The sequence below is a fragment of the Saccopteryx bilineata genome, chromosome 3 (genome assembly GCF_036850765.1).
Source record: "Saccopteryx bilineata isolate mSacBil1 chromosome 3, mSacBil1_pri_phased_curated, whole genome shotgun sequence".
Classification (NCBI taxonomy): Eukaryota; Metazoa; Chordata; class Mammalia; order Chiroptera; family Emballonuridae; genus Saccopteryx; species Saccopteryx bilineata.
In genome coordinates, this window is record NC_089492.1 from 149101896 (window position 1) to 149127600 (window position 25705).

At 44.5% G+C, this 25705-nt stretch overlaps 1 long non-coding RNA gene across 2 annotated transcripts in view; it reads right to left on the minus strand.

The window, feature by feature from the left end:
* LOC136330626 (uncharacterized) overlaps nucleotides 1-25705 on the minus strand; it is a 115371-nt gene that overhangs the window by 43423 nt on the left and 46243 nt on the right. Inside the window, exons 2-3 of one of the 2 annotated variants that reach the window (XR_010730349.1) lie at nucleotides 9953-10048; nucleotides 5458-6199 (exon numbers count right to left, since the gene is read on the minus strand). This is a non-coding gene — a long non-coding RNA (uncharacterized lncRNA). Of the gene's footprint in view, nucleotides 1-5457; nucleotides 6200-9952; nucleotides 10049-25705 lie in introns of those variants that run through there. The other variant, XR_010730348.1, reaches the window with a different exon arrangement.

Sequence of the window (25705 nt, forward strand, 5' to 3'; positions counted from 1 at the left end):
GTTAAATACACCCACTTGGATGACCAGCTTTGCCATTTCCTAACTGGGTAATTTGGGGCAAGTCGCTTACTCACTCTGAGTCTTCATTATTCTGTCTTCAAATGGGGGGAAAAGCTATCATTTTTAATAAGTATTAAACTCTGCCTCAACTTAATGGAAAGATAATTCCTCCTCAAATTTAGGGGAGAATCAGTGATTGTCTTCTATGCCAAAGTCACAAACTCTGGCATAGATCAAGCTAAAAATATTTCTATTTATACAAGCATTGGGGACCTAAGTGACACCCCAACATGTCACTCTGAGATCAGAAGTCCTGCTTACAATGAACACTACAATTACATAACTTTTTCTTTGAAAGGGTCTCCAGCTTCCTAGAACTTACGTGTGTACTTGTTTTGTCATTTAAGCCAATGAGCTGTAATTGATTTAAAGTCAACACCACTTTTAAATTTTTCCAATAAATACTAGAATTGCCTGGTTTGAACTACATACAAGAAACACAGTGTTTGGCCTGACCTGTGGTGGCACAGTGGATAAAGTGTCAACCTGGAAATGCTGAGGTTGCCAGTTCAAAATCCTGGGCTTGCCTGGTCAAGGCACATATGGGAGTTGATGCTTCCTGCTCCTCCACCCTTCTTTCTCTCTCTTTCTCTCTCTCTCTCTCTCTCTCTCTCTCTCTCTCTCTCCCCTCTCTATAATGAATAAATAAATAAGTCTTTTAAAAAAAAACCTCAATGTTCAATGCAAAGACAAGCCCCCAACTTGCTGCACTAGGGCAACCCTCCTGTAACAGAAGAGAGCTGAGGGAGCTCCAAATGTGACGAGCAGTGTGACACTGAATTATTGGGGGGATTTATTTACCAATGAAAGAAGCACTTTACAATCTACCCTCATCGTAATGGGACACATTCATATGCACATCATAACTGACAAGTATTTATGCAATTTTGCAAAGAACTTTTAAAATAGAAAAATATGCATGCACATAGGGTTGATTCAGTAACACTGGTCATGTAATCATTGCCTTAGAAACCCTTATTACATCATCTGGCTGGAGAACCATCAGCCTCATCATCACCAAAGAGCCTGGAGAGGACAGACCCCACCAACCAACAAGAGCAATGACACAAGTGCCACCTCACAAAGTGACTTTCTTAAGATTAAAGTGCATTTTAAAACAGCACTCAGTTTTCCAATATAAATAAGTTGTAATGAATCAAGGAAAGAAAGAAAGAAAGAAAGAAAGAAAGAAAGAAAGAAAGAAAGAAAGAAAGAAAGAAAGAGAGAAAGAAAGAGAGAGAGAGAAAAAGAAGGGAGGGAGGGAGGGAAGGAGGGAGGGAGGAAGGAAGGAAGGAAGGAAGGAAGGAAGGAAGGAAGGAAGGAAGGAAGGAAGGAAGGAAGGGGAAAAGAAAAAGAAAGAAAGAAAGAAAGAAAGAAAGAAAGAAAGAAAGAAAGAAAGAAAGAAAGAAAGAAAGAAAGAAAGAAAGAACCTGCATTAACCAGAAAAACTTTCACTGACTGATGCTCCTGTCAACTAGGAAGGATCCAGGTTGGGAAATGAATGAAATTTCCATTCTTTGGTGTTTACCTGATGTCTCACTTTGTTTGCTTTGGGAGAGAAGTTGTTTGCAGAGCTATTGGAATGTGTGGAACAGTTGCTATAACACCAGCTTGGGCCTTCCAGAACTAGACCTTCCAATGAATGCAAAGAATCGGAGACCTTGAGTCATGTTTTTCTGCAGAGCAGACGCCTATGTGTGTGAGCTCATAAAATTTACAGAAGTAATGTGCCTGGAGAACAGGAAGGGGCTGCTTTACAAGCAAAGATGAGATATGATCAAGAGTATAGGTTGATCAGATAAAGATACCACCCACACAATGTGGACTTTAGCCAATTCTTTAATTTATTCTAAAAGGAAAAGCAGGGGAGAAGGATGTGGAGGCAGTGTGTTAAGAATTGGCTTCCCATGAATCTCTGCGGACATGCTCTGTGGCTAGTTTCCATCCAGTCTTTAGAAAAGGTGGAGCAATGTTTTCATCTGCTCCACCCCCTCCTCCTCCTTTTTTTTCTTTCCTCTAAGGACACAGGGAGAAACTTTCTTAGAAATATTATGAACATTGCCTATATCTTAGAAGACTCAACACATTTGTTCTGTGTCCTCAGTTTACTTTTCAATGGGAGCATCCTTTGAAAGAGGTCCCCAGAGTTCCCCTGAGCAGACAGTATTGTTGGTGCAAATAGTGGAGAGAGGGAGTGCTGTTCTGAGGCTGGGCTGCTATCAGCCTTAGGGACCCTGAAGGACTTGCCATCACCTGCTACCCTGTCAAAAAAGACTCTGTCACGAGTTGGTACAGAGACAATTTCCTTTTTCCCTCTGACTATTTTGAAGCAAGTGTGGATCTTGGGTTTTGACAACACCTCCATAAGACATGAAGGCCAGAAAGTCACATCTTCACTTAACAAACAGTTCAGGAAATGACAGGACGGAGGTTAGGTGACACTTTCAAGTGGAAAGCTCGGCTAGAATCCCAGTCTTCCTGGTTCGTGTTCCCTGTCATTGTTCTCATTTATCACAAAACAGTGTTGCACAATCCATGGCAGGCACAATGTTTGCAAATACAGATGGTTCTGACAGCCACCTGCCTGGAGGAAGAAAGGTAGCATCTGGAATGTGACAAGTGTTTCTTGAGGCTCATGCTCTGTGGCCAGGTCTTCAGACTCCTTCTTCACTTCCGTTACAATACCTCAGAAGTGACAATGGATGGAAATGGGGGGCCGGAGTCCACGGGGAATGGCCTGTGAGAGTTTCTAATTAGAAAGGACAAACTGGAGATTGGACTACCTATTTTTCTTGTCTCAGATATCTTCTACAAAACAACTTTACTCCCTTTTATTGTATTTGTAAATTTTCTTATTTTTGAATGGGTGTCTTTACCCATTTTAAAGTTCTTTTTATATATTAAAATAAAGAAATATTTTTTTTGGTGACCAAGTGTCTCCAGAATCACAGTTAAAAAGCAGAAGAATAAGTGTTCAATCATGCACAAGACTGACAATTAGCTAATAAAAATTGTGGGTTTTTTCCTATTTCCTTAAAAGTCAGTTCTCAGAAAAACGACTCATTTACTGTGGGTACCCTGTTTACCAGCAAGGTTAAAAGTTCAGGAAAAGAAAAATATCAAAATATTTACATTAAAGCAAATCAGTGTTTCTATACCATGTCTGGCTCTGTGGATTCCGGTTCAGACCCTAGTCATACTTATCATAGTCAGAGGAAGTGGGGCTCTGGCCACTGTGTGCTGCATTTACCTACACTCACACCACACACGCCATACCCACATCCAGTCACATACATACCACACATGTACACACCACATGCAACACACACACTATATTACACATGTACCATAAACCTCACACTCACTTTTACACCTCCATATGCTACACACACGCCACACATATATACAACCTGCAAGCCTACATGCACCCCCAGTGCACACATCACCACACATGGGTACACATGTACCCACACCACCATGCACACATGCACTCTCACTCCCCTGTTGCTGGCTCTGCTGCTCTGGGGCCGTCTGGTTAGAGCTGCAGGTGGCCTGTCAACATACCCTTCCTTCTTAGAGAGAAGATGCATGTGGATAACTTAGTGTTTGCAAAGCAACTTCTTGGGGGAAATAAAAAAGTTGATGACCTAAAACAAGGTGATTGTAAAATTTATTGTCCAAACTAGGATGTGCCCAAGAGTGAAAGGCAAAGGTGGAAGGCATTAAGGGACATTGACACTTATCTCTAACAGTCATAAATGTGACCATTCTGAGCAAACCAGGGACATGGGCTCCTCACCTAAAGGAACCGAGACAGTCATTAGAATCTAGTTCTGCTGCCTCTAGAGGCTCAGAAGCAGAGGTGGATTAAGGTCAGTTGAGGCCCCAGGCACAGAAGAAAATATTGGGCCCCTTAAAAAAAAGAGAGAGAGAGAGAGAGAGAGACAGGAAAAATAAAAATACATGTTAATCATTTTTTTTTTTTCTTCTGAAGCTGGAAACGGGGAGAGACAGTCAGACAGACTCTCGCATGCACCCGACCGGATCCACTCGGCACGCCCACCAGGGGCAACGCTCTGCCCATCAGGGGGCGATGCTCTGCCCCTCCGGGGCATCGCTCTGCTGCGACCAGAGCCATTCTAGTGCCTGGGGCAGAGACCAAGGAGCCATCCCCAGCGCCCGGGCCATCTTTGCTCCACTGGAGCCTTGGCTGCGGGAGGGGAAGAGAGAGACAGAGAGGAAGGGGGGGGTGGAGAAGCAAATGGGCGCTTCTCCTATGTGCCCTGGCCGGGAATCGAACCCAGGTCCCCTGCACTCCAGGCCGATGCTCTACCACTGAGCCAACTGGCCAGGGCCCATATTTTTAAATAAATAAAAAATATTATATACTATTAATGTTAAAATTGTACATATAAAACCAAACTTGGTGTCATTAGAAAAAAGTGTAAAGCTGGGGTTTTGTGGGGCCCTTCAGAAGTCGGGGCCCAGGGTGCACGCCTGGTGCTCCCGCTGTTAAATCCGCTTCTGCTCAGAACATAAACTAGCAGAATAAGAATTGCTGAGGTCTGGGGGCGGAACACTCATAGTTTGGGCTGATCTACTTCTCTCATTTTCACTCTTCCTGCTCCAGTGCAGTTTCTCCTGGGGTGACGTCTTCAGGGTTTCCCAGCTCTTCCCCTGCACCTGTCGCTCATCCTCTGTAAGTCTCTAAGTGCTTTCCCTACCTCCTGACTCACTCCCCAGGAGAATAAAAGACCAGATCCAAATTACCAGCATCTATTCCCCACCCATGAGAGGTGGCCACACATGGGGCTTTGGAGCTAAAGGTGTGACCACAGAGATCTAACTCAGGGGCCCAGAGAGAGAGCCGGCAGCTGTGCTCACCTGGAGCTTGCTGAAATGCCGATTCCAGGACCTCTGCCTTTCTGACCCTCCGACCACACTTTGAGGAGTAGCGGGCAGTTTTCAGAGAACCATGTCTGTCCTCAACCCAGCCTTCTCACAAGGACTCTCAATAACTCTGAAGGGGCAGGGCCAGCCTGGCTGCAGTGTCCACATGAAGAGGCTCAGCAGCGCCCACACCCCCCGCAGCAGAGGCTGTGCCCGGGAAGCAACACGGTCATGTCACTTCCCGTCACCTCCTGTTTTCAGCTGTGCTCGGTGTCTTCCTTCTGACTGCCCTTACCATTCACAACCAATTTTAAGGGGAAAAGAACCCCACAAACATTTGCTTTTGTGTCTTTGTGAAATACAAAATGGCAACAAGAGGAAGAGCTAAGGAAGGCTGGACATCAACCCAGGATGGACCACCGCACTACTTCTGCGATCTGGGTACAGTTGAAACTATGTTTTCTTTCTTTCTTTTTTTTTTTTAATTTTATTTATTGGTTGATTTGAGAGAGAATGAGAGAAAGAAAGAGAGAGAGAGGAGATCTAGAGAGATCAATTTGTTGTTTCACATATTTATAGATGATTCTTATGTGTCCTCTAACTAGGGATCGAACCTGCAACCTCAGTGTATCAGGACAACACTCTAATCAACTGAGCTACCCAGCCAGGGAGAAACTGACTTTTCTTAACTAAAATGAAAGAATGATGACCCTACCTCTAGGGCCTGTTGTGAGGACTGGAAATAATGTAATGATCCCCCAGAGGTCTGGAGCAAACAGAGCCCTGGGTGGTAGCCGGGGTTATTCTAATAGCACTAGTCCATCCACTTAGGCAGCCACCACTGAGAACGCAGCACCTGTGCACCTCAGGACAGGGGTCAGGGACATCAGGAGAAAGAAGAGCCTAGGGACTCAGGGTGGCTTCTAAGGTTCCGCCAAGGCATGTAAAAAGGGAAGTGGACCTGTGATTACAAACTATAGAAATGATCCCTGAAAGTATAGTCTTAACCTGTGATTACAGAAGCGAGAGTGTCATGAACAGGCATCTCTCCAGGAGGTAATCCACATCTTGTGTTTGGAGACACCTGGAAGTCAAGGCCATGTGTTCCCCAGGTTGACTCCCAAAGCACGTTTGAATCCCAAAGCACAGCTGAAGAGGAGACATTTGTCCGAAAGTTCAGCCCAGATAAGCGAATTGTTGGTCGCCCAGACTGTGAAATTCTGAGTCAGAGAACCCCATTTGGGGACTCCTGTGAATGAAGCAAGGAGAAGCTGTGTCATTACGGTGCATTTCTAGCCAGACACTGACATGGGGAACAGAGGGAACATGGGCTTTCCCATTAAATTTTTATCTCGCGGGAGTTGTTTCCTCTTGCTAGCATCTCCAGTGTGGAGGTGACACATGGACCACGCCGCAAGAGGAGGGAGCTACCTGAAGCCCATGAGGGGAGCTCGTGTGTGACCTCCTTCCCCTGGGGGTCGCATGGAGCCTTCCCCAACCATACTTTTGTGGTGCTTGATGTATGTGTGAATGAAACTTCAGAGGAAATGACTTCAAGATACTGGAATGAAAGGGAAAAGGTCTAGACTCTAGAGGGCTGAGAACGAGAAAAGGTCACCCCAATTTTCTGAAGCAATGGCTCCTAACAGCCACAGAAGCGCACACTCGCTCCGACTTCCGGGCAAACCTAGAAGAGGCATCGGCGGGCTCACAGCGTTGGGGAGGAAAGTGGTGGTCTCTCAGAGGCAATGCGAGTTCTCTGAGAGAAAGTCATTCCATGCTAACCTCATTTCCTGTTTTGACGAGCTTCACCAGAACAGTCGATTAGGGGAATGCCCCAGAAAGTGTGTCTTGCTTTCAGTAAGCATCTGAAAGCCTCTCATCGTGTCCTAGTATACAAAGATGGGTGGGTGATGGTGTAACTGGGAGAATTCACAGTCGGAGGACACCATCCCAAAGAGGTCAATTTTGGCATCATGTCAAGCCCTACTGCCTCTGCACCCACTGCAGCCATGCAGGTGGCCGGGCTGGCGGGCCACCCGTAAGGTCTCAGGTGGACAGAGTATCAGCGTTGCTCCCACTGCAAGTCTGCTTCCAAATGACTCTTGGCAATTCCACACCTAGGTGAGGTGGAGGGCTCCCAGGTCGCAGTGTCGGTCTGTGGCCGGTGTGTACTGGTTGTGTCCTTTGAATGTTTCCATGAAGAGCCACAGGACCCTGTCCTGTGTCCTGTCCACTTGTCAATTTGAAAATCAGTTGGAGGAAGGGACACGGAAGGCATGTTTATCAAATTTGCCAAACACACAAACCTCTGGGAAAAAATGGCCTGAGCTCATCTGCTGGCAGTGAGAAAGCTGAGACAAGGCAGAGCAAGTGGGAAGTCCTGCGTTTTAAATCAGGGTCTAGGCAGGAGCACGCGGGCTGGGTGTGCTCGTCCCAGGTGTGCCGGGCGTCCCGGTGTGGCCAGACACCGGGACGGTGCATCAGTGACTTCACTCCCCTTTCTCATCCTTTCCACATTATCGAGCTTTTGCCTTGGTTGGTAGGCACTGAAAATCCCTTCCCTGACTAGTTCTGGCCTTGTTGTGAGGGCAAAATAAGTCAGAGGAGGTAAAGTGCTTTGAAAAGGGAAAGCTCTGAAATTCAAAATAGTATTATTATTTGTGTAAGGTGCTTTCCCTCCAAAAAAAGAAAATAAAACTTGCTAGTCTGCGAGCAAAAAGCAGAAAATGATTCAGCGTGGGCTTCTGTTTCTCCAGCTTTAACCCCAAACTGGTTAAGCTTGCTGAGCGACCTCAGTGAACCCGCCTCAGAGGCGGACTCTGCCAGCTCCACCTCTCCTCTGGCAATCTGCTTTTCCAGAAGGTCTTCCTGGAAGGCTGCTTCCCACTGTCCTAAATTCCAGGATTACCGTAATTCAGTAATCATTCCGAAAGCTCCCGCTCCAGGGCTGAGTCTTCAGAGATGCAAACCCAGTGCCCGGCTGGCACGAGAGGGTGAGAGCCAGATGATCAGGGTTAGGGCCTTAGACTTTTCCAGGCATTTTAAGTTCTTTCCGTCCAATAGAGTAGTGCATTGAAAGCATGTCTCTCTTGCTGGTGCACAATCTCGGGCACACTGTGATTTCACTGGATAGTTGCGGGCTCTGTGGTCCCCTAGATTGAGCTGTCCAGTAGAACTTTCGGTGACAACATGCATGTTTTATGTGTGTACTGCCCATCACGGCAGCTGCTGTCATAAGTGCATATTTACATTTAAATTAATTACAATAAAAATTCAAATCCTTGGCCACACCAGGCATATTTTAAGTTTATAATGGACACACATGTGGCTAGTAGCTGTTGTATCAGACAATACAGTCCTAGCCAACAGTTCTCAGCCTTGGCTACATGATGGAATTACCTGGGAAGTTTTAAAAATTACTGATGTCTATCCTGCAGCCCAAATTCTGATGTGATTGGCCTTGGGGGAGCCCGGCCCCTTGGATCTTTAATAACTCCTGGGTAATTCAAATATCTGGCCAGGGTTCAGAATCATTGAGAAATGTTTGGTCAAACCTCTTTAGTTCCTTCTCCTGTTAACCTTGTGAGTTAATTATCCCGCAAACCCCACATGAGTTGTTTCTGCTTCTCCCTGAGTCTATGATTTACTTCTAGCTCTTCTGGGTTATAAATACCTTAGTGGGTTAGTCTCTGGAATGCTCAAAAGCACAAATGAGGAGTGACCAGATGGGAGGAGACATTCTTCCTAAAGAGATTGCCTTGTTCCAGGGCAGAGGGGCTGACTTAGGTCTGTGTAGGCCACAAGGGGCATGTTCACAAACCCATAGCTGGTCTTGGGCTCCTTGCATTCACAGGGGCTTTGTCTTGCTGCCCTCAACACGCTCTGCATTGCCTCCTCCTCTCCTAGAACTAGAAGCAGTAGCACCAGTAGAGAGGAAAACATCAAGAACCCTGGGCAGGGTGAGATCTGTGGAACCATGTCACGTGGTCCCCCAGAGAAGTCAGGTGGCTCACCAGGGGCAAGAGCTGGCAGTGCAAGGATGAGGGCCCGCACTGCTGATGCCCCACGGACACGTCCTCCTCCACATGGTTGCCTTTCATCTTCCAGGAATGCAAGTAAATAATATTTGACTTAAGGATGTTTATGACCAAGGCAAAGCTTGGTTTAGATGAGAGTCTGATTATTGAGAGAACATGTGGTTTGTGATCAGGCTTTTCTGCTGGACGGGTCCTGTGTGAGAGCCCCGCCTCCCAACCTGGCTGCTCCATTCACCACGCTCGTGTATTGGAGGGCAATGGGTACAGTTTCCTCATCCACCAAACAGTGGTTAGAATGCTGGACTTCCCACACCACAGTGTTGCAATGAGAAGTAATTAGACAATGAATCTGGTTAACACATAATTAATGAACAGAATGCCAGGGAATAGATGGAACAATAGACAAGCTAATTTAACAATAGCTTAAATTGGGGGCAGATGAGAGGCAGACGGCTAATTAATAAATGAGCAATCAGGACAATAGAAAGGGGGATCCCCACCGGACCTAGTGGTCAAAGAGAGCCTCCCTGAGGAGGGACATCTGGGCTGAGACCCAGATGGGCATGGCAGTATGTGCTATGCCATGCAGAGAGGGGTTGGAGATTTTCATCATAGTCTACTAGTAAATTAATTCTGAGAAGGGTAAATAGTACACCTAGTCATTTTAAATTGTTCTTGGATGTCTGCTAAGTGTAAAAGTGAAGACAGGATGTGTAGGAAGAAACTTCTAATGGCCTCTTTGGCCATCTCCCCAGGACAGTTATCTGCTCAGTTGGGGAAGAGAATGGGACTCCACAGAGGAATGCTTTCACATTTACCCGTTTTAAGGAATATTTAGGTGCCATTTTCAGAGGTTCAAATTTAAGAAGTCAGGACATCTAAATGAAATGCCTGTGCTATCCATCCGTGATCGCTGCACAGACCCCTGCACTTCATGAACAAACCCGGCAGTGTCCACTTACTCAGACGCAGGCAGAAGAATCGGGGAGACCCGGCAGAGCTGGTCCTATCCACCACTTTGTCTTCAGAACATGGCACAGAGAAGGCCCCAGAGAAACCTGTGTGAAGTGAAGAAGTGAATGGGTGATTCATGTGCGGAAGGAGAAAGGGAGGCAGCTGAGAGGACAGAGGTCTCACGGCTGGTGATTGAGGTCGCCACTGGCAGGTCAATATTAGAGTGCACTCTCTTCCAAGTAAACGTCTTGTAGTGTTTTCCTCAAATGCCATGTACCAATACTGATTCAAGAGGGGCTTTATAGAGAGACAGAAGAGAAGGCCAAACAAGGCTGGGAGTTAAGAGAGATTCAAGTCAACACCCTTCTAAAGATTGTCATAATGATCTGTGTGGTTATAGCAGGGTTTACTTGTGGCCTATAGAAATTAATCTCAAACACAATTTGGTATCCTTTACATTAGTGTTTAAATATAGCTAAAAGCAAACAATTCACTTTTTTTTGTTTGTTTTGCTCTTAATGAAGAAAAGAGAATTAAGACACATAGAGATGGCCAGATAAATAGGAAACGACCCAGACTAGACCATGACCATAATATTGCAGACACATCATCAGCGAATGCAGAGGACCTTAAGTCCACTGCCATCAGTCAGGTCCCGGGCAGACCTGTCACCTGCACCCAGCCGTGGGCAGTGGGCAGGCAGCAAGCAGAGCTGCTGGAAGGGGGCCGAGTCCTGATATTTTTTTCGTCTGTGTCATTTTCGATCAAATGTGTCATAGAGCTTCCTGTTTCATCTCCCAGTTATTCTGAAACAAAAACATGCATAAAAAACACAGGTCACTGGCAACCACACTGAGAGACAGTCACTCCAGTACATGGAAATTGAAAAGGGAAAGACAGATCATAAATGCCACAGTGAGCTGGGGATCAAATTTATCAGCATCTATTCAAATAGTGATAATCGACAAAAATTGCAGCTGGTGATGGGGGTGGGGTGGGGCATCATTTAAAAATAATTCAGAAGAGACTGAAAAAGCAAATGTTCCCAGAAGCCCACTGCCTATTTACTGACAAGTTGAGGTCAGACTCTAGGTCAGGGTCTCTCCTAGGGCAACTGAGGCTCTTCCCCCTGTGCCCTGTTGGCCCAGCTGGAGAGTCATATAGGACTTTCAGGATAACCTGTTTGCCCAGATGATGTCCTGAGCTTCCTCCCAGGTCCAAAGACAGTTAGAAGAGATGGCTACGGAATTTAGAGGCGGACTAAGGTCGGTTGAGGCCCCAGGCGCAGAAGAAAATATTAGGCCCCTTTAAAAGAGAGAGAGAGAGAGACAGGGAAAATAAATATACATGTTAATCATATTTTTAAATAAATAAAAATATATATTATGTACCATTAATATTAAAACTACACGTATGAAACTGAACTTGGTGTCATTAGAAAAAAATGTAAAGTTGGGGTTTTGAGGGGGCCTTCAGAAGTTGGGGCCCAGGGCACAAGCCTAGTGTGCCCATCGTTAAATCTGCCTCTGATGGAATTGCTACCCCATGAAAATGAACAAATTCCATCTCCGCTCCCCATTCCAGTTGAGTTGGCCTCCTGGGTGTACATGAATGCATCATAGCAGACAAGCTTGTGCTCAGCAGCCCCAGAAAGGTGGGGGGAAGCCCCTAACCGAGCAAAAGCCCTGAGGACAGCATAGCCTGAGAACAGCTCCAAGGACCATGGTTATATTATATCCTGTTTTGCCACCTGAGAGCAGCATGGTTTGGCTCCCAGGAAGCACATCATTTCTGGAAGCTAATTTCCTCAAACAAGTAGAAGGGCATTTCCAAAGACAGAATGGGCAATTGAAATACAGAGAGCATCATCACCCCCAAAGTCTACACTGTAACCCAACAAGCCAGCTGTATGCTTTAATCTCCTACCCAGAGGCATTTGGAGAAGAAGACAGCACTGCCATGGGAGGGGTCAACTCCAAGCCTCCCATGTTCTCTGCCCAGCTACTCCTGATGGTCAAAGAAGGAACCAGATCTGCCCCTGACTACTCAGAGCTTCCTTGGGGGGCTGTCACCTCCACATACAACCTGTCCCGATGCAGCCTTCAGTTCACCAGGAAAACCAGTTCCCCGACCCATTCTCTGAATTTTGTTAATGACAAAAAAATTTCTGCACGATTTTGGAACAGTTCCATCCTTCCCCAAGAAATTCATGCACCATGCACAGCACCATATAAAAGTTAGAAAATAAGGACAGCCATTTAAGTGAAGGTATTACGTGCATCCCAAACATCTCTGGAGCAGAGCCCTTTTTCAGACACCAGCCTTTGGCAGCATTAGGAATGTTGCTGAGGCAGCCTGCTTGGCCCTTCTGAGGGCAAAGGGATCGGCATGGCACTGCAGGTTGTGGAGAGCAAAGTTTGTCTTACATGGTCTTTGCTGTCCCGACACTCACAGGCAGTTGTGACAGTCTGTATTTATTACTTCAAACTCTGTATTGTATTTCTCTAATATCTCTGCCCCAAAGTCCTGTCCACAGGAGTGGGCATTCACACAAATGCCTGCAGCTTTTTTTTTTCCTCAAAGGCTTCATTTGCTAGTGGCAGTGAAAAACCAGGCTTTTCAAGGAGTGATGACCCTGTGGGACTAACATCCTGGGGAGAACATTGCCCAGGTGAACTTGTTGGAAAAAGCAGCTTTCTGGTGTGCACCAGCATTTCGCAATCCAGAATGTGGGCTCAAGGTTTCATATTCAGAGCCTTCCTGGGTGGGCAAAGAGAAAGAGGAACTAAGAAATGCATCAGTGGCTGGCCTGGGAGGAAGGGCAAGCCTGGTTCCTTTAGTCTCACCATTGAAATAGAGAGGCAGCTTAATAACCTCACTCCTCTCCAGGTCCCCACTTCTCAGTGAGGCGGAAGACCAAGGGCAGCCAGGCTTTGAGGTGGAGCACCTGACCATGTGGACTTGACCAAATTCACAGAGTAAGAAGTAGTGGGGCCCTAAGGATCATCTGGCCAACCTTCATTTCACAGGCACACAGAGGAAAGAAGTCAGTCATCTTCCTTGGGTCACACTGGAAGGGACACTGCTGGAACAGAGACCTGGTTCACCCCTACCCAGCCTTAGATTCTGAATATCAGCTTCCACTATAAGGCCTGAGCTGGCTCTAGTTTGTCTGGGAGCTTTGGCATGGAGAGTCAATCCCTGGAGTTTTTGTGTTGGTCTGCCTGTCTAGTTATCATTACAGAAACCCAAGGTAGCCCATCCATACACTTTAAAATGCTTGCCTCTCATTCTGAGCCCTTCATACATATGGCTTCCCATATGCCAGTGTGCACTGAGAGTGGGTGGAGACCAGTAGCGTCTCCCCTGTGTTGGGATGGTCCTGGAGGGGCTCCTGGTCATACATTACTCACTCACTCTTACTCCAGCTTGGCTGAGCTATGTTGTTCCTTTGGTCTCTAATATTCAAGGGGCCTCAAGTAGGTCTCCCCAATATAGGTACACAACATTGTTGTCCTTTGGATCTGAGGGATGGCCTCAAGGTCACACACATCATCACAACATGAAGGTGTTCCCTCTAATGTAGCCCAGGAAACCCTCTGGATTCTCCCAAGAGAGCCCCCATGTCATACCATCTCTGTACTGATGGCAATCAGAAAAGAGGCTCCTCACACAGGAGATGGAGAAGGAGTGAGAAACAGCGACTTCGACACCCATCTCCAGATTGATGGTTCCCTGGGCAAGGTGTTCTGCTTCTCAGTGCGATCCAAGCCTATGCACCCCAGGCAGTAAGCACCAGGCAGGGGGATAGGAAGACTGCAAAACTCGTTTTGCTATAACATCCACAGTGTTTCCCACACCTCGTTGTGTCTGCCCCTGGCCACCCACGGGTACAGACATACCCGCAACCACTCTGCACTGGGGAAAATGACCAGCCAGCACTCACATCCGCACAGCGATGACTCAGTGGGATCCTGACCATGTTGCAAGCCCACTTTCTGAGACTTGAAAAAGTCTTCCCAAGAGGAAGAAGCCCACACCTGAGAGCTCTCTCTTTGTTTCTGGAGGGGCTCCCGTGTCTAGAGCTGAAGCCACATAAGGCTAAGCAGACTTAGAAGCTTTCCTGAGGGGACCTCACCTGGGAAGCAGTTTTGCAAAGTATTTCACACATCACTACAGACTTACATGTGATTCAGAAAGACCCCCTGATCCTCAAGACCCCTGTCGGCAGAGTGTGAGCAGTCCCAGGGCTACCCAGAACACACTCAGGTCCCCTGCCCAGTTAACGAATACCTCTGATGCCAGACACTGCTCCTGAGGTGCCTCCAGCCCTGCATCCCTGCAGTCCCTCAGGCCCGATGTCCTGGCCCAGCCACCTCACCCCTCACCACAGCCACTTTTTCTACCCATAAGATAAAACCCACTTTTTAAAGAATCAAACCTCAAAATCATTTTAGCAAATGTACCGTAACAGGTAACCTTGACATACAGTTACTGAGAGATGCAAAAGGCCTGGTTTTATGTCCAAGCTTGTATTCAGACCTGTGAAGGGACCCTCAGCATTAGAGAAAAATGCAGACAGTCAGCGGGCTCCATGAGGCTTTTCAGTACCCAGTCAACCATAGCCATGACCCTCAGAGTGGTTCCAATGTGGGTCTTTGGACCAGCAGCGCTACATAACCTGTAGTTTGTTAGAAATGCAAATTCTCAGGCCCTGCCCTGCCCTTCTAAATTGGAAACTCTGGGAGTGACGACTGGGGTCATGTGTTTTCACAAGTCCCCTGGTGATTTAAACCCATGTCCAGAACCCCCACGGATAAATGTATTACCAGCTTCTGGCAATGCCTTGCCATGTGCTCGGCCCCTCATGACTGTGGGTGACTGCAGGTTGGCCCATACTCCTCACCAGTGGCTCTCTCTTGAGACCCCACAGCTTGGGGAAAGAGCAGCAGCTCAGAAGCCATGAAGATAGCCAACAAGTTCTTGAGATGACCTGGGGGGAAGTGTCAGCCTGATGCGTCCCTTACTTAGCTCCCTTTCTGGTGCCGCTCCACTGAGTGACCAGGGTGAGCACTGTGGGGCACACCCCCCACACCAGGGGGCTCTCCCTGCTGGCCAGGCAGCGCACTCACTCCCTGGACCTCCCTCCCCCTGCTCTCAGGCCCATTTGCCTAGAGAATACCTGAGCCATGAAGTCTAAGTGGCATTTCTCTCAAACTGGAGATTAGAAAATGTGTTGATCTGCCACCCTGGGAGGGAAGGGGAACAACAATGGTGCCCCAACATCTGATCATGCCCCGGAGGGAGCACCCGCAGAATACTCATTGCCAAACAGGTAGAAGGCAGCATATGACCAGGCCCCCCCAAAATAGAGTTAAAAAATAGTTTGTTTGTTATTAAAAAAAAAAAACTAACCTCATACAGGAAGTATGAGAAGAAGAAAAAGAAGAAGAAGAAGAAAACACAACCCAGGGTGCAACTTTGAAAGTGGTAAAAATGGAAGTGCACACGTCTGTTACAGGTAGACAGTGTTACTCAGTTTCCATTTCCCACTTTGCGGGGGTGGTGGGAACAGGTGGGGACTTACAAATGATGGAGACAGAACAAGAAAGGGGACTGTGGGTCATGAGACACAGCCTTAGCAGACACAGGGCAGTGTGTAGTAAAACTGAGTCCCAGGCAGAGCCTCCCTGCAGGTGACTGTCCCAGCCAGACGTGGAGAAAAAGGTGCCTAAATGGAAACCGCCATGGGGATCCTCCCACGCACCTGCCTCACTCGCCCTGAGTTCTGTCCTTCTGTGTGTTTCAGACTGAAGACACAGGAACAAGACCGTGGTCCTCGCCCTCCAGCCCCTTCCAGAAGTGCAACTCTATCGGCAGTCGCAGGAAGACACCACATCCTGGCCTCACATCCAGGCCGGTGGCCCTGCAGCCCTTCAGCACAATAAGCTCTAAGACCACTGGGGCAGCCAAGGCAGGCAGGAGCCATGTCAGGGGCAGAGCACAGAAGCACCTGCCCTCTCAGAAATGTGGCTCAACTGGATTTTAAAAACAATTCTTGTCCACCAAGAATCAGAATGAGGAAAACGAGGAGGCTAAAGACATTTCCTCTCTGCCAGCACAAAACAGGAGGAGGGTGAGGAAGAGGAATCCTCCCCCTCGCCTACTAATAAATGCACTCACTATCAAGTGTGCACCCGCTGAAAGGCATTCAAGTCTTACTATCGTTCTCAAAGAAAGCCACGGTCTTAAAAAAGAAAGAAAGAAAGACAGAAAGAAAAGAAAAAGAAAAAATTGCACACCAAAATCTCAAAATAGAACCAAAACCTGCAAATCATACTCAGGAGTCTCTTGTGAACCCATGTTGAAGCACCCTGTTGAAAGGTTAATAATTTTCCTACTGAAACTGAATGTAGGTTGCGAAAGAGCATCAAAATGAAGAAAATTTCCCCGTGGCTGCTATTTTATTATCACCAAAGCCATCGGGTTTCAGTTTGAGTATTTGTATTTATTTGTGAAAACAAAGATTAAATAAGTAAAAACATAAACCTCATCCTAATTATTGCACAGAAGTATCTGATTTTTAAGACAGAGAAAAAAAAAAGACTATATCACACACACTCAAGGCAGAAGTCAAAACAGTGGAAGAGAAAGGATATCCTTCTGCCGTTTGAAAACATGCATTGTCTCACGTAAAACAATTATATTTGCTTGCAGTCTGTGAGGATAACAGGAGAGTCAATGTGTACTTTTAGTTATTGAAATTTTTATCAACTCTGTGCTCGGGTGGAGAAGTTTTTTTTTTAACTGCAAGCTATCATTTCTGTTTTACATTTGCAGAATTGTAGTAACAGCCTTATAATTGCTGTTAAACACTCGAAACAATGGGATTTAGGTGCTGCTTTAAAAGACCACATTGAGAGATGAGAGACCTGCCCAGGTGAGGCCCGGCTGAAACGTGGGTGTGGGTGCCGGGGTCAGAGCTGGGCTTTGCCCGGTCAGTCTTCAACGCCAGGTGAGCAGCTGCTTTCTGAACTCTGAGAGGAAATCTACTGGATGAAATGGTTAATCAGAATCACGGGTGAGCAGAAATTTCTCTTCATGTACCTTCCAGCACCACATAAACATCAGAATAAAAAAAAAACATGCAAAGAGACCTTCAGTGGTCTCACTTCACCGAACAAACTGTTTTTCTACCTATTTTGTGTTGCTGGCTTTTGTTATCAGCCCAATCGGCAAATTGTGGCCAATTTTGTCATGGGGTAAGCAGACATTTTGTTCCCAAACTGCTTTCAACATTTTAGCTACCAAATACAGTTTATGAGAAATTGAATAAGCCACAATAAAAACAGAAAATGTACCTATTTTTACTAAATTAACCTCTTTTTAAGGTCAGAATGGCACACACACACATAAAATATTTTTTAAAAAGAATTCTAGCAAATTGAAATTCTGAAACTACCTAATTAGACTTTCCTGGAAAAAAAAATAAAGAAGAAGAAATAATGATTAACCCACTGACTGGATTTTGAAACCTTCCACATAATATCTCCTCAATTCTGACCACCATGACAGCATGAAACTGGTTTTTAATGACAATATAATTTTTATTTTACATACACACAGATCAAATATTGTTTGAACCCTGCAGAGCAAAATGCTACAGGAGTCGATTGAATTATGCTAAGGTAAAATAATCGCTTAAGCAGTTATTTACTACTGAAAATAAACAACACCCACAGAGTTCATCTTATATATTAATATTGAAACCAAATGGCAGTCTTATACTGCAAATCATTTCATAAAAAAAAGAAACTAACTAAAATGAAAACACAGGGTTTTATTTTATGAAACATTAAATATGAAGATCAAAATGATAGAAAGCTGACAGAGCTTTTAAAATTTTGTTTCTGCTTAATTACAACAAATGGAAAATGAAAAAAGAATGAATGAGTCCTCACTAAAAATCTCAGAATTACTTCTTTGGGGAAAAGCAGAATTTCAGATAGAAGACTGAAGAAAACCCTTCTATTTGTAATCCCACCTCATGTTTGAAGGCACAGCAATATGTACAACACTTTTAGACTTTTAAAATACCAGCATGCCCACACACTATATCTCAGATTAAACCAAGGAGTACATGACACATTCTGAAACCATTTTCTAAAGCTTCTTTTTCTGATAACACTCAGGCTCGTACAATCAAATTAATGAGTTTCTAAAAAGCCCAAACAACTCTCCATAAAGAGACAGAATTGTTCACAACAGCGTGCAGACATTTCTAGATTTTTCAGACAACACTTAGAGCATTAATCCTTGCTGTGTACATTTAGAAAAGCTAAGCTGTTTTTAATGTGTCTGTTAGAAAGAAATGCTACTCAGTGCTTTAGTTAAATTGAGGAACAATTTGAACAACACCAGTAGATTCAGCCCAGTATTTCCCTGATCTCAAACAATTTAAAAATTAGTTAATTCTTCTCCCCCACTTTCTTTGCACAAATATGAATTCTCATAATCTAGTGATATTTTTAAAATCTTAAAGTAGTAAAGAAAGGAAACACACCACAGAGAATAAGAAGTCATTGCTTCTGAGAGTAGATTTCTTTATAAAACACAGACCAGCAAAGAAACACTGACAAGAGCTAAAAAGCTAGTAACAAAATTCAGGGAGAATACTGGAAATATATATTGATTGACAGGGAACTTAGCATGAGGAATTTTAAATCCTGAAGAAGACAAGGTACATTTGTAGTCAGTGCAAAACTTTCTTAGTAAGGTAGCATTAGTAGTAAACTTGAACCGATGGCTATATCAATGTAACAACATCTTCTATCCAAGGTGACATGTTGGACTGTTTAACATCAGACCTGAGGCATGGTGTTCAGAAATCACTCTTCATGTTTTTATGTTCCAATTCTTTCTACAGTATGTGACTGTTCTGATACTTTAAAGCAAGTAGCCTGACATGTAAGAACAAACTAAAAAACCTTGAACGAACAATACAATTAAAGATGACAAGGCACAAGAGGACCCTGGTAGTCACCTGAACTTGTCACTCCATGACATTTTCTGTATGAGTATTTCAGCCTGGCATACCCCCGACTCCTACCCACCCAGCCCAGCATTATCGAACTCTCATGTTCAGAAGAAGCCTGACCTTCACTAATACTTGCTACTCTTTTAAACCACACATCTCCCCTTCCCCCGACAGGACACTTGGGAAATGATGGTGACTTTAGTCATCTGGAAAGAGTGAAACATGACATGGTCTTAAAGCACTTTCATTAGAACCGTTGTCATTCTAACCCTGTTTTACCACAACCAAAAAGGCCATGGTCACGGAACAATTTCAAGTTCACCCTTAACTGTATCTGTAACCCGGGAATTTCTTAAAAGCAGAACAACATCATACATAAGCTTTCGTTGAAGAAATAGTCACACACAGCATTGGGGGAAAAATGCACTTTTATTTGCTAGTATATAAAAAAAAATGTGAACTCTTCTACATTAAAAATTAAATTTTTAGCACAATTACTTCACATGCAGCTAGCTAATTCTTCTTCCCTTTTTTTCACAAAATGCATTTGTTAGCACCAATATTTAAAAATAACATCATTATATTTAGAGGCATTCTTAAGTGTAAGTAAAACAGTTTTCCTCTCATTTACTAGATGTCTTTTTATTTGAAGCCAATCTATGTTGTATGAAATAATGACAACAATTTTGTTAGAACAATCTGGCTTGAAGGGTTAGGGCAAGTTTAACTGTTGAATTAGAAAGACAAACCTTTTATAAAAAACCAGTAATAATTTCCAGAATCTAGAAATAACTACACCTGTAAAAAAGTAATAGTAATAAGGCTGACAGACAAGAGCGAGAGAAGCCCAGAAATTTCTAATTCTTGACCTGGAAACCAGTGTCTCTTCCATTATATTTCCTATTTCCCACAAAGAAAACACAAATAGCCTTCTAGTCACACAGTAAAATATGTAACAAGTGTAAGAAATTTGTATTATCTTCAATACTAATCTACCTAAGTGAAAACAGAAACATGAACTGCATTTCTTGTTAATATGAATCCAACTCACTGTGTGAAATACGAGGAGCTGACAAAGACAGCTCAGACTCTGGATCTATGGTTTGGGTTGTAAAACTCAGGTCAGAGCTAAATAATTCTCCTCTGACAAGGTCTGTGAGCCCAGTTAAATAACATGTGGATACCCCTGGACCATGAAAAGTGTAGTATATTTCTGAGTCTAAAACCTTTCATTGATGTTGTCTTGAAAGCTGTTTAATTATCTGTAGAATGCCAATCTCTTCATCAAAGCCAGCTGAAAACAAAACTGAGAGAAACAGCTTGTGGTTTCACAAAAATGTATTTACATGAAATATATTTTAAAGGGAGTTTGATCATTAGGTCCAATGTCATCTGTGATGTGCGGGTGGATTTGACATTTAAAGATGTCAGAGGTTGTCAGATTTATCTCCAGTCTATACTTAGTTTAGATGTAACCACTTCTGTGCGCACATCTTGTTTTGTTGATTTCCAGCCTAGAAATCTGAAAAAAGAAATTAACTCTTATTTACTGGACACCAATCTTTTCCATGTCCTCTCACTTCCTTACCTAAGACTTGCTAAAAAGAAAGTGGAGCCATGGGTGACAAGTGGAATAGAAGCCCACTTTCTCACCCCAATACCAGGACAGTGACGGGCCGGCGAGCCACAATGGACAGAGCCCCGAGTTATTGATTAGCAGAGTGTTTCCTGAAACAGAGACAGGTCCAAACCGGCTTCACTGCCACTTGGAAAGAACACTCTGACAAGACGGACTTTCCCTCACTTAGCACTTAGAATTGTCGACAACAAGGAAAACCCAGAGTGACACCCAACCTTTTACCACAAGTTAAGCTGTCTGGCTAGAAGTTATATCGAAGGAGCAGTAAAAAATCCCAGGTACACGTCTGCCCTCAGGTATCTCCAACGAGGCACCTGAGTCAGTAGTTTTGTCACTTTGCATAGTAACCAAGAATTAATAATTTATGTTTTATTGAGAGATGGGCAAGTGAATCATCACCTTTTAACTGTCATAGAGTGATGGTTGGTAAATGTGTTATTCATTCACTCTTTTCCAAATGTCCTTTTCTGTCTTGCTTAATTTTGTAGGAAAGGACATAAAGCTCTCAGACAAATTAAGGTTCAGACAAGCTGTGGCTGACCCACACAAATGTGGCACTCTGCAGCCAACAGCGGCCTGAACCACAGAACCCCTGTGTGGGACCGCACAGGTCTCTCAAACAGAAAGGGAAATGGCCCTCTGTGTGATGTGACATCAATGTACATTCAAATAGGAACTCTGCTCCTACACCCTTCCACCTGAATTCACATTGCAGAGGTCAGAGGCACTGGCCCCAGCATATGAATGCAGGGGTTGCACGAAGCTAGCAACACAGTTTTTAAAGTATTACAGGGAAAAAAATGTGTAAAACTGCATTACTCATCAATCGCTTTCCATAGTTTGCTTTAAAAAGGGTTTCTCCCCAAGCCCAATGCTTTCATTGTTAATCTTTTTGTTGAAAAAAAAAAAGGTAGTATAAAATCTTTCATATCGGTTACCGTTCAACCCCAGGAGAGGCCAGCCAGAGGAAATCCTCACGGGGTCCTTCCTGACAGAGCAGCTAGAAAAGCGAGCAGTGCAGAGGCCTGGGAACAGCAGAGGACAGCAATGATCGCCACCTATCACCTGCTTCACAACGGTCTCAGTAGTGGGAAATAATGATTTTAATTTATTTTATAAACTCAAAGATTCCTGGATTTAAAAAATATATATTATTGATTTTTATAGAAAGAGAGAGAGAAGCATCGGTTTTTTGGTCCACTTATTCATGTATTCACTGGTTGATTCTTGCATGTACCCTAACAGGGGATTGAACTGGCAACTTTGACATATCAGGACAACACCTCAACTAACTGAACTGTCTGGTCAGGGCCCAAAGGTACCTAGACTTTTGAAATTTATGTTATTTGTTTATTAAGAGCTCTCTTCCCCTTGCCTGTGCTGTGGCGTTTGTTTAAGAAGTTACAAAGACCAGGAAATACCAGGAAAGCTGGTCTCTAAGGAAGGGTGCAACGAAGGGGGTTTGTCCCATCAACACCAGGGAGCTCTGCTTCTCGATCTTGAAGCCATGTTCTGCCAGCTCCTTTGTACATCAGACTAGGGTTCTGAGCCAACGCACAAAGGTCCCAAAGACAGCTGGTCGGCAAATTTGCTTCATGGATTGGTTTTGCAAAGGACAAATAAAGAAACAAGAGCTACAACAGAGCAGTAAAGCCCTTGTGATGGAACTAATCCAGAATGGCAATGCTAACCTAAAAAAAAAAAAAAAAGTGAAATCTTTGCTTCAGCAAACCAAAGGGACTTCCAAAAATGTCTGCATCTTCTTTTCACTTGTCTGGGCCACCGGCATCAATAAGAAGCCCCTGGGACCACGTGCTGCCTCGTTTCCCTCCCTCAGTGGCTGCCTTTGCTGTTGCCACTGTGCCCACTATGTTTGTTAGGGGATCCTGCTTACATATCTTTCTTTCTGCTGCTGCCTGTTGCTAAGGAATGAGCCCCAACCCTTCAAGAGTGGCAGCAATCCTCACTTGGCAACGGGCACCAGCAACTCAGTTTGGTTACAAAGTAGAAATCATTCTTAAAAACATCCTTGTTTACATTTCCCTCAGAAGAAATGTGTATTTTCTTCATCTTATCATTGGGTTGGTGCCCTTGGAACAGATCTCATGTCCCTTCTGAACTTCCGCTCTTCCTCGCCAACCCTCACGCCCCTGGTGACTGTGGACTCTTCAAATAGCGTTCTATGGGTCTCACTCACTTGTCAGTCTTTATTTACTTTTTTGCTCTTTCTTGGAGAGAAAAGCAAACCACATCGTCAAAGCATTAAAAACATAAACCAGAGGAAACTGGGTTTCCAGGCTTTAAGCAAATGGTCCTTACCCACAATTTATTTCCAAGAAGTGACTTGGAAACCATTGTCATTTTCATGAGGATTTATTTAGAAGAGTGACATCATAGTTGCACCAATATTTACTTCTTGCCAGTGATCAGCGAAGAGCAACTTCTGTCCACAAACCCAGACTCTCCTCGGTTTTCTACGTGGCTCCCCAGCCCTTTCCTGTGCCTTTTTATAGTGGTGAACACGGCCTGGCACCACTGGGCACCATGACTAGGAAGCTGGTGGAGATGGAGGGAGCTGTTCTCTTCTAGATGTGACCACCGCCATCAGACAGAAATCCTAATGTCACTTTGTGGTTTGAAAGGCATCTCCTCGTTCCTCTCCCTGGCAGGACAGACTTTTGTTACCAGGCAACATGTGGGCCTCGCATTCTGGCTTGTGACCCAGAAGAGGCATGTGTATGTCCATGAAACTAATAGCAGGATTCCAGGCCTCCTTTCAGCCAAATCCCAGGGGCGGGGTAAGGGACGGCTGTCTGGAGATAGGCCTGTCCCCACCAGCAGGCAGCTTACAAGATTTGTCCAGTGGAACTAGGACTGTTCCTCCCTGATCAGTACCTTCTCCTGCTGTGTCAGCAGTCCCACTTTGGAGAAGCAGACACTACCATTGGAAAAATATAAGTTGTGTTTCTGTTATTTGCTGCTTTCCTGAGCTGTCTCTTCTTCCCATACATAGACTAATATATTAAGAGGCGGTTTTACTGTTTAATTCATGCTTATTTCTTTTTAAAGAAAATGTATATAAAATACCTTTCATTTTAAAATAGAAATCAATTTATATAATGTTTTTAAGAAGGCAAAGAAAAGGAGGATATGAGGACCCAGATGAAAACAAGAGGGAGAGAAAGAAAAGAAGTTTGGAAGAAAGGAAAGGAAGAAAGAGGGAAGGAGGGCGAGAGGAGAAATCCCACAGAAGCTGACCTCATCCAGGGCCAGGCCAGAGGAAGCCCGAAGCTTATGCCTTGGTCAGATACTTATTCCATGGGGCTTTCAAGAGGCAGTGGTAGAAATCAAAGGGGGAAGAAGCGCTGGTCATGGACTCTCACAATTTTCTGAAGCACAATGTTTTCACGTTTGGAAAGCTGCTCGGAACTTGCTATAGAAATCTTTCTTTGCCTGCCCAGCATTGTGACAGGAATATTTAAAAAGCAGGCCAGTACATGAAGCCAGTAAGAGTTCTCTCAAGCTGTAGACACCCCTGCTGTGAAATAAATCTCTCTGCCTGCAGGGGAAACAAATCCAGGCGGCGCAAGGAGGCAGCAAGGGCACTTCTAAACTATGATTTTAATGGAAAATGTTTCAATATTAATTACAATTATTTGGAAATCTGTAAATTACTTAGAAAATTAAAATATTGTAATAAAGTAAAATGTACCCCCATTATGACTGTGTTTGCCATTCCCAGTTGTGACCATATAATACTACTGCACAGTAGCAAAGAGGCTTTCACAGGGACACTGACTGCCAGGTGTGGGAAGTCATGGTCTTAACTTCAGGGATAGAGGTATGGAAGGGCCACCTAAGCATCCGGCAGCTCCCAGCCCAGGGGCTGGTCTGGGGCTGTCTGCTTCCCTGAGCGTTCACTGCTTGGAGGGTCCCCTGTACAAATCCACCACTGTCCCTAGGGCCAGCAGCTGGCCTGGCCCAACGCTCTACCAACACACACCCTATTTGCTGCTTCTTCCTGCTCGGTAGCTTTGCACTGTCACTTTCTTTGCAATGTCACAAAAACCCAAACAGTTTTGGTTTTTTTTTTCTGATAAGCCCATTTCACACTCTGATGGATACACCCCCATTTCAAGTTCATTTCTAATATTAAATTTCAGGATGTCTTCCCTTGGTCTTGCTCCATTACTCTGGTTACCCTTTATACCATGCTAAACTCTTTTTTTACCTCCAGGGTGTCAGTCACCTTCACACATGTAACAGTGACATTCTTTTTCCCACTCAAGCTCCACATGTCTCAGTCTTGAGCCTCTCATCGTAGATCCAATGACTTTGCTGCAGTCACTTGGGTTCTCTGCCTTTCTCTCACTTCCATTTAAGTATTCCCACTGGAAAGTGTGTGGCCCATTTCTGAAGGAGCTCAGAGGCAGGAAAATTTATCAGATTAGGAGAAACAGACTTAAGCCTGCAATTCTCAGTTAGTTCATTTACAAAACTAACCACAGAAATAGCCTGCAACCACCCTGACATTGAAGATATTTCAGGCTTCCCACGGGGTGGCATGCCATCGCCCATGACAAATCCACCAGAGGCACTGCCTGCCATACGTGCTACATTTTTCTGAATGGCGTTTCCCTGGGCAATGGGGGTGATTGAGGGTTTGTTTTCTCACAACACATGTATTGCAAAAAGCAAAATGCAAGCTGGCTTTTGACTTGCAGTGCTGCCTCATTTGGAAAAAAAAAAGTATGTCATGATTTTGCTGCACTGAGATGCCTGTCTCACATCAGGCATTTATGGTCCCTTGCTCAGGCAATTTCTTCATTCTTCTGCATCTCCATCCAGAATTATTATTGTTGAAGCGAGTACAATGTGTTACAATAAAACCCTGTGCAGTGCTGTGTTCGCTGTCAGGAATGGGTACATTCAGCATGAGCAGGACAACAGATTAAGTGGAATTAAACATTAGGTTTCATTCCACCAAAGTGGAATTTAAAAAAAATATCAAACAGGACTCAAAAACCTGTTTAATGATAAAAAAATATATACTAGGGTAAAAAAAACAACAACAAAAAACAAAGG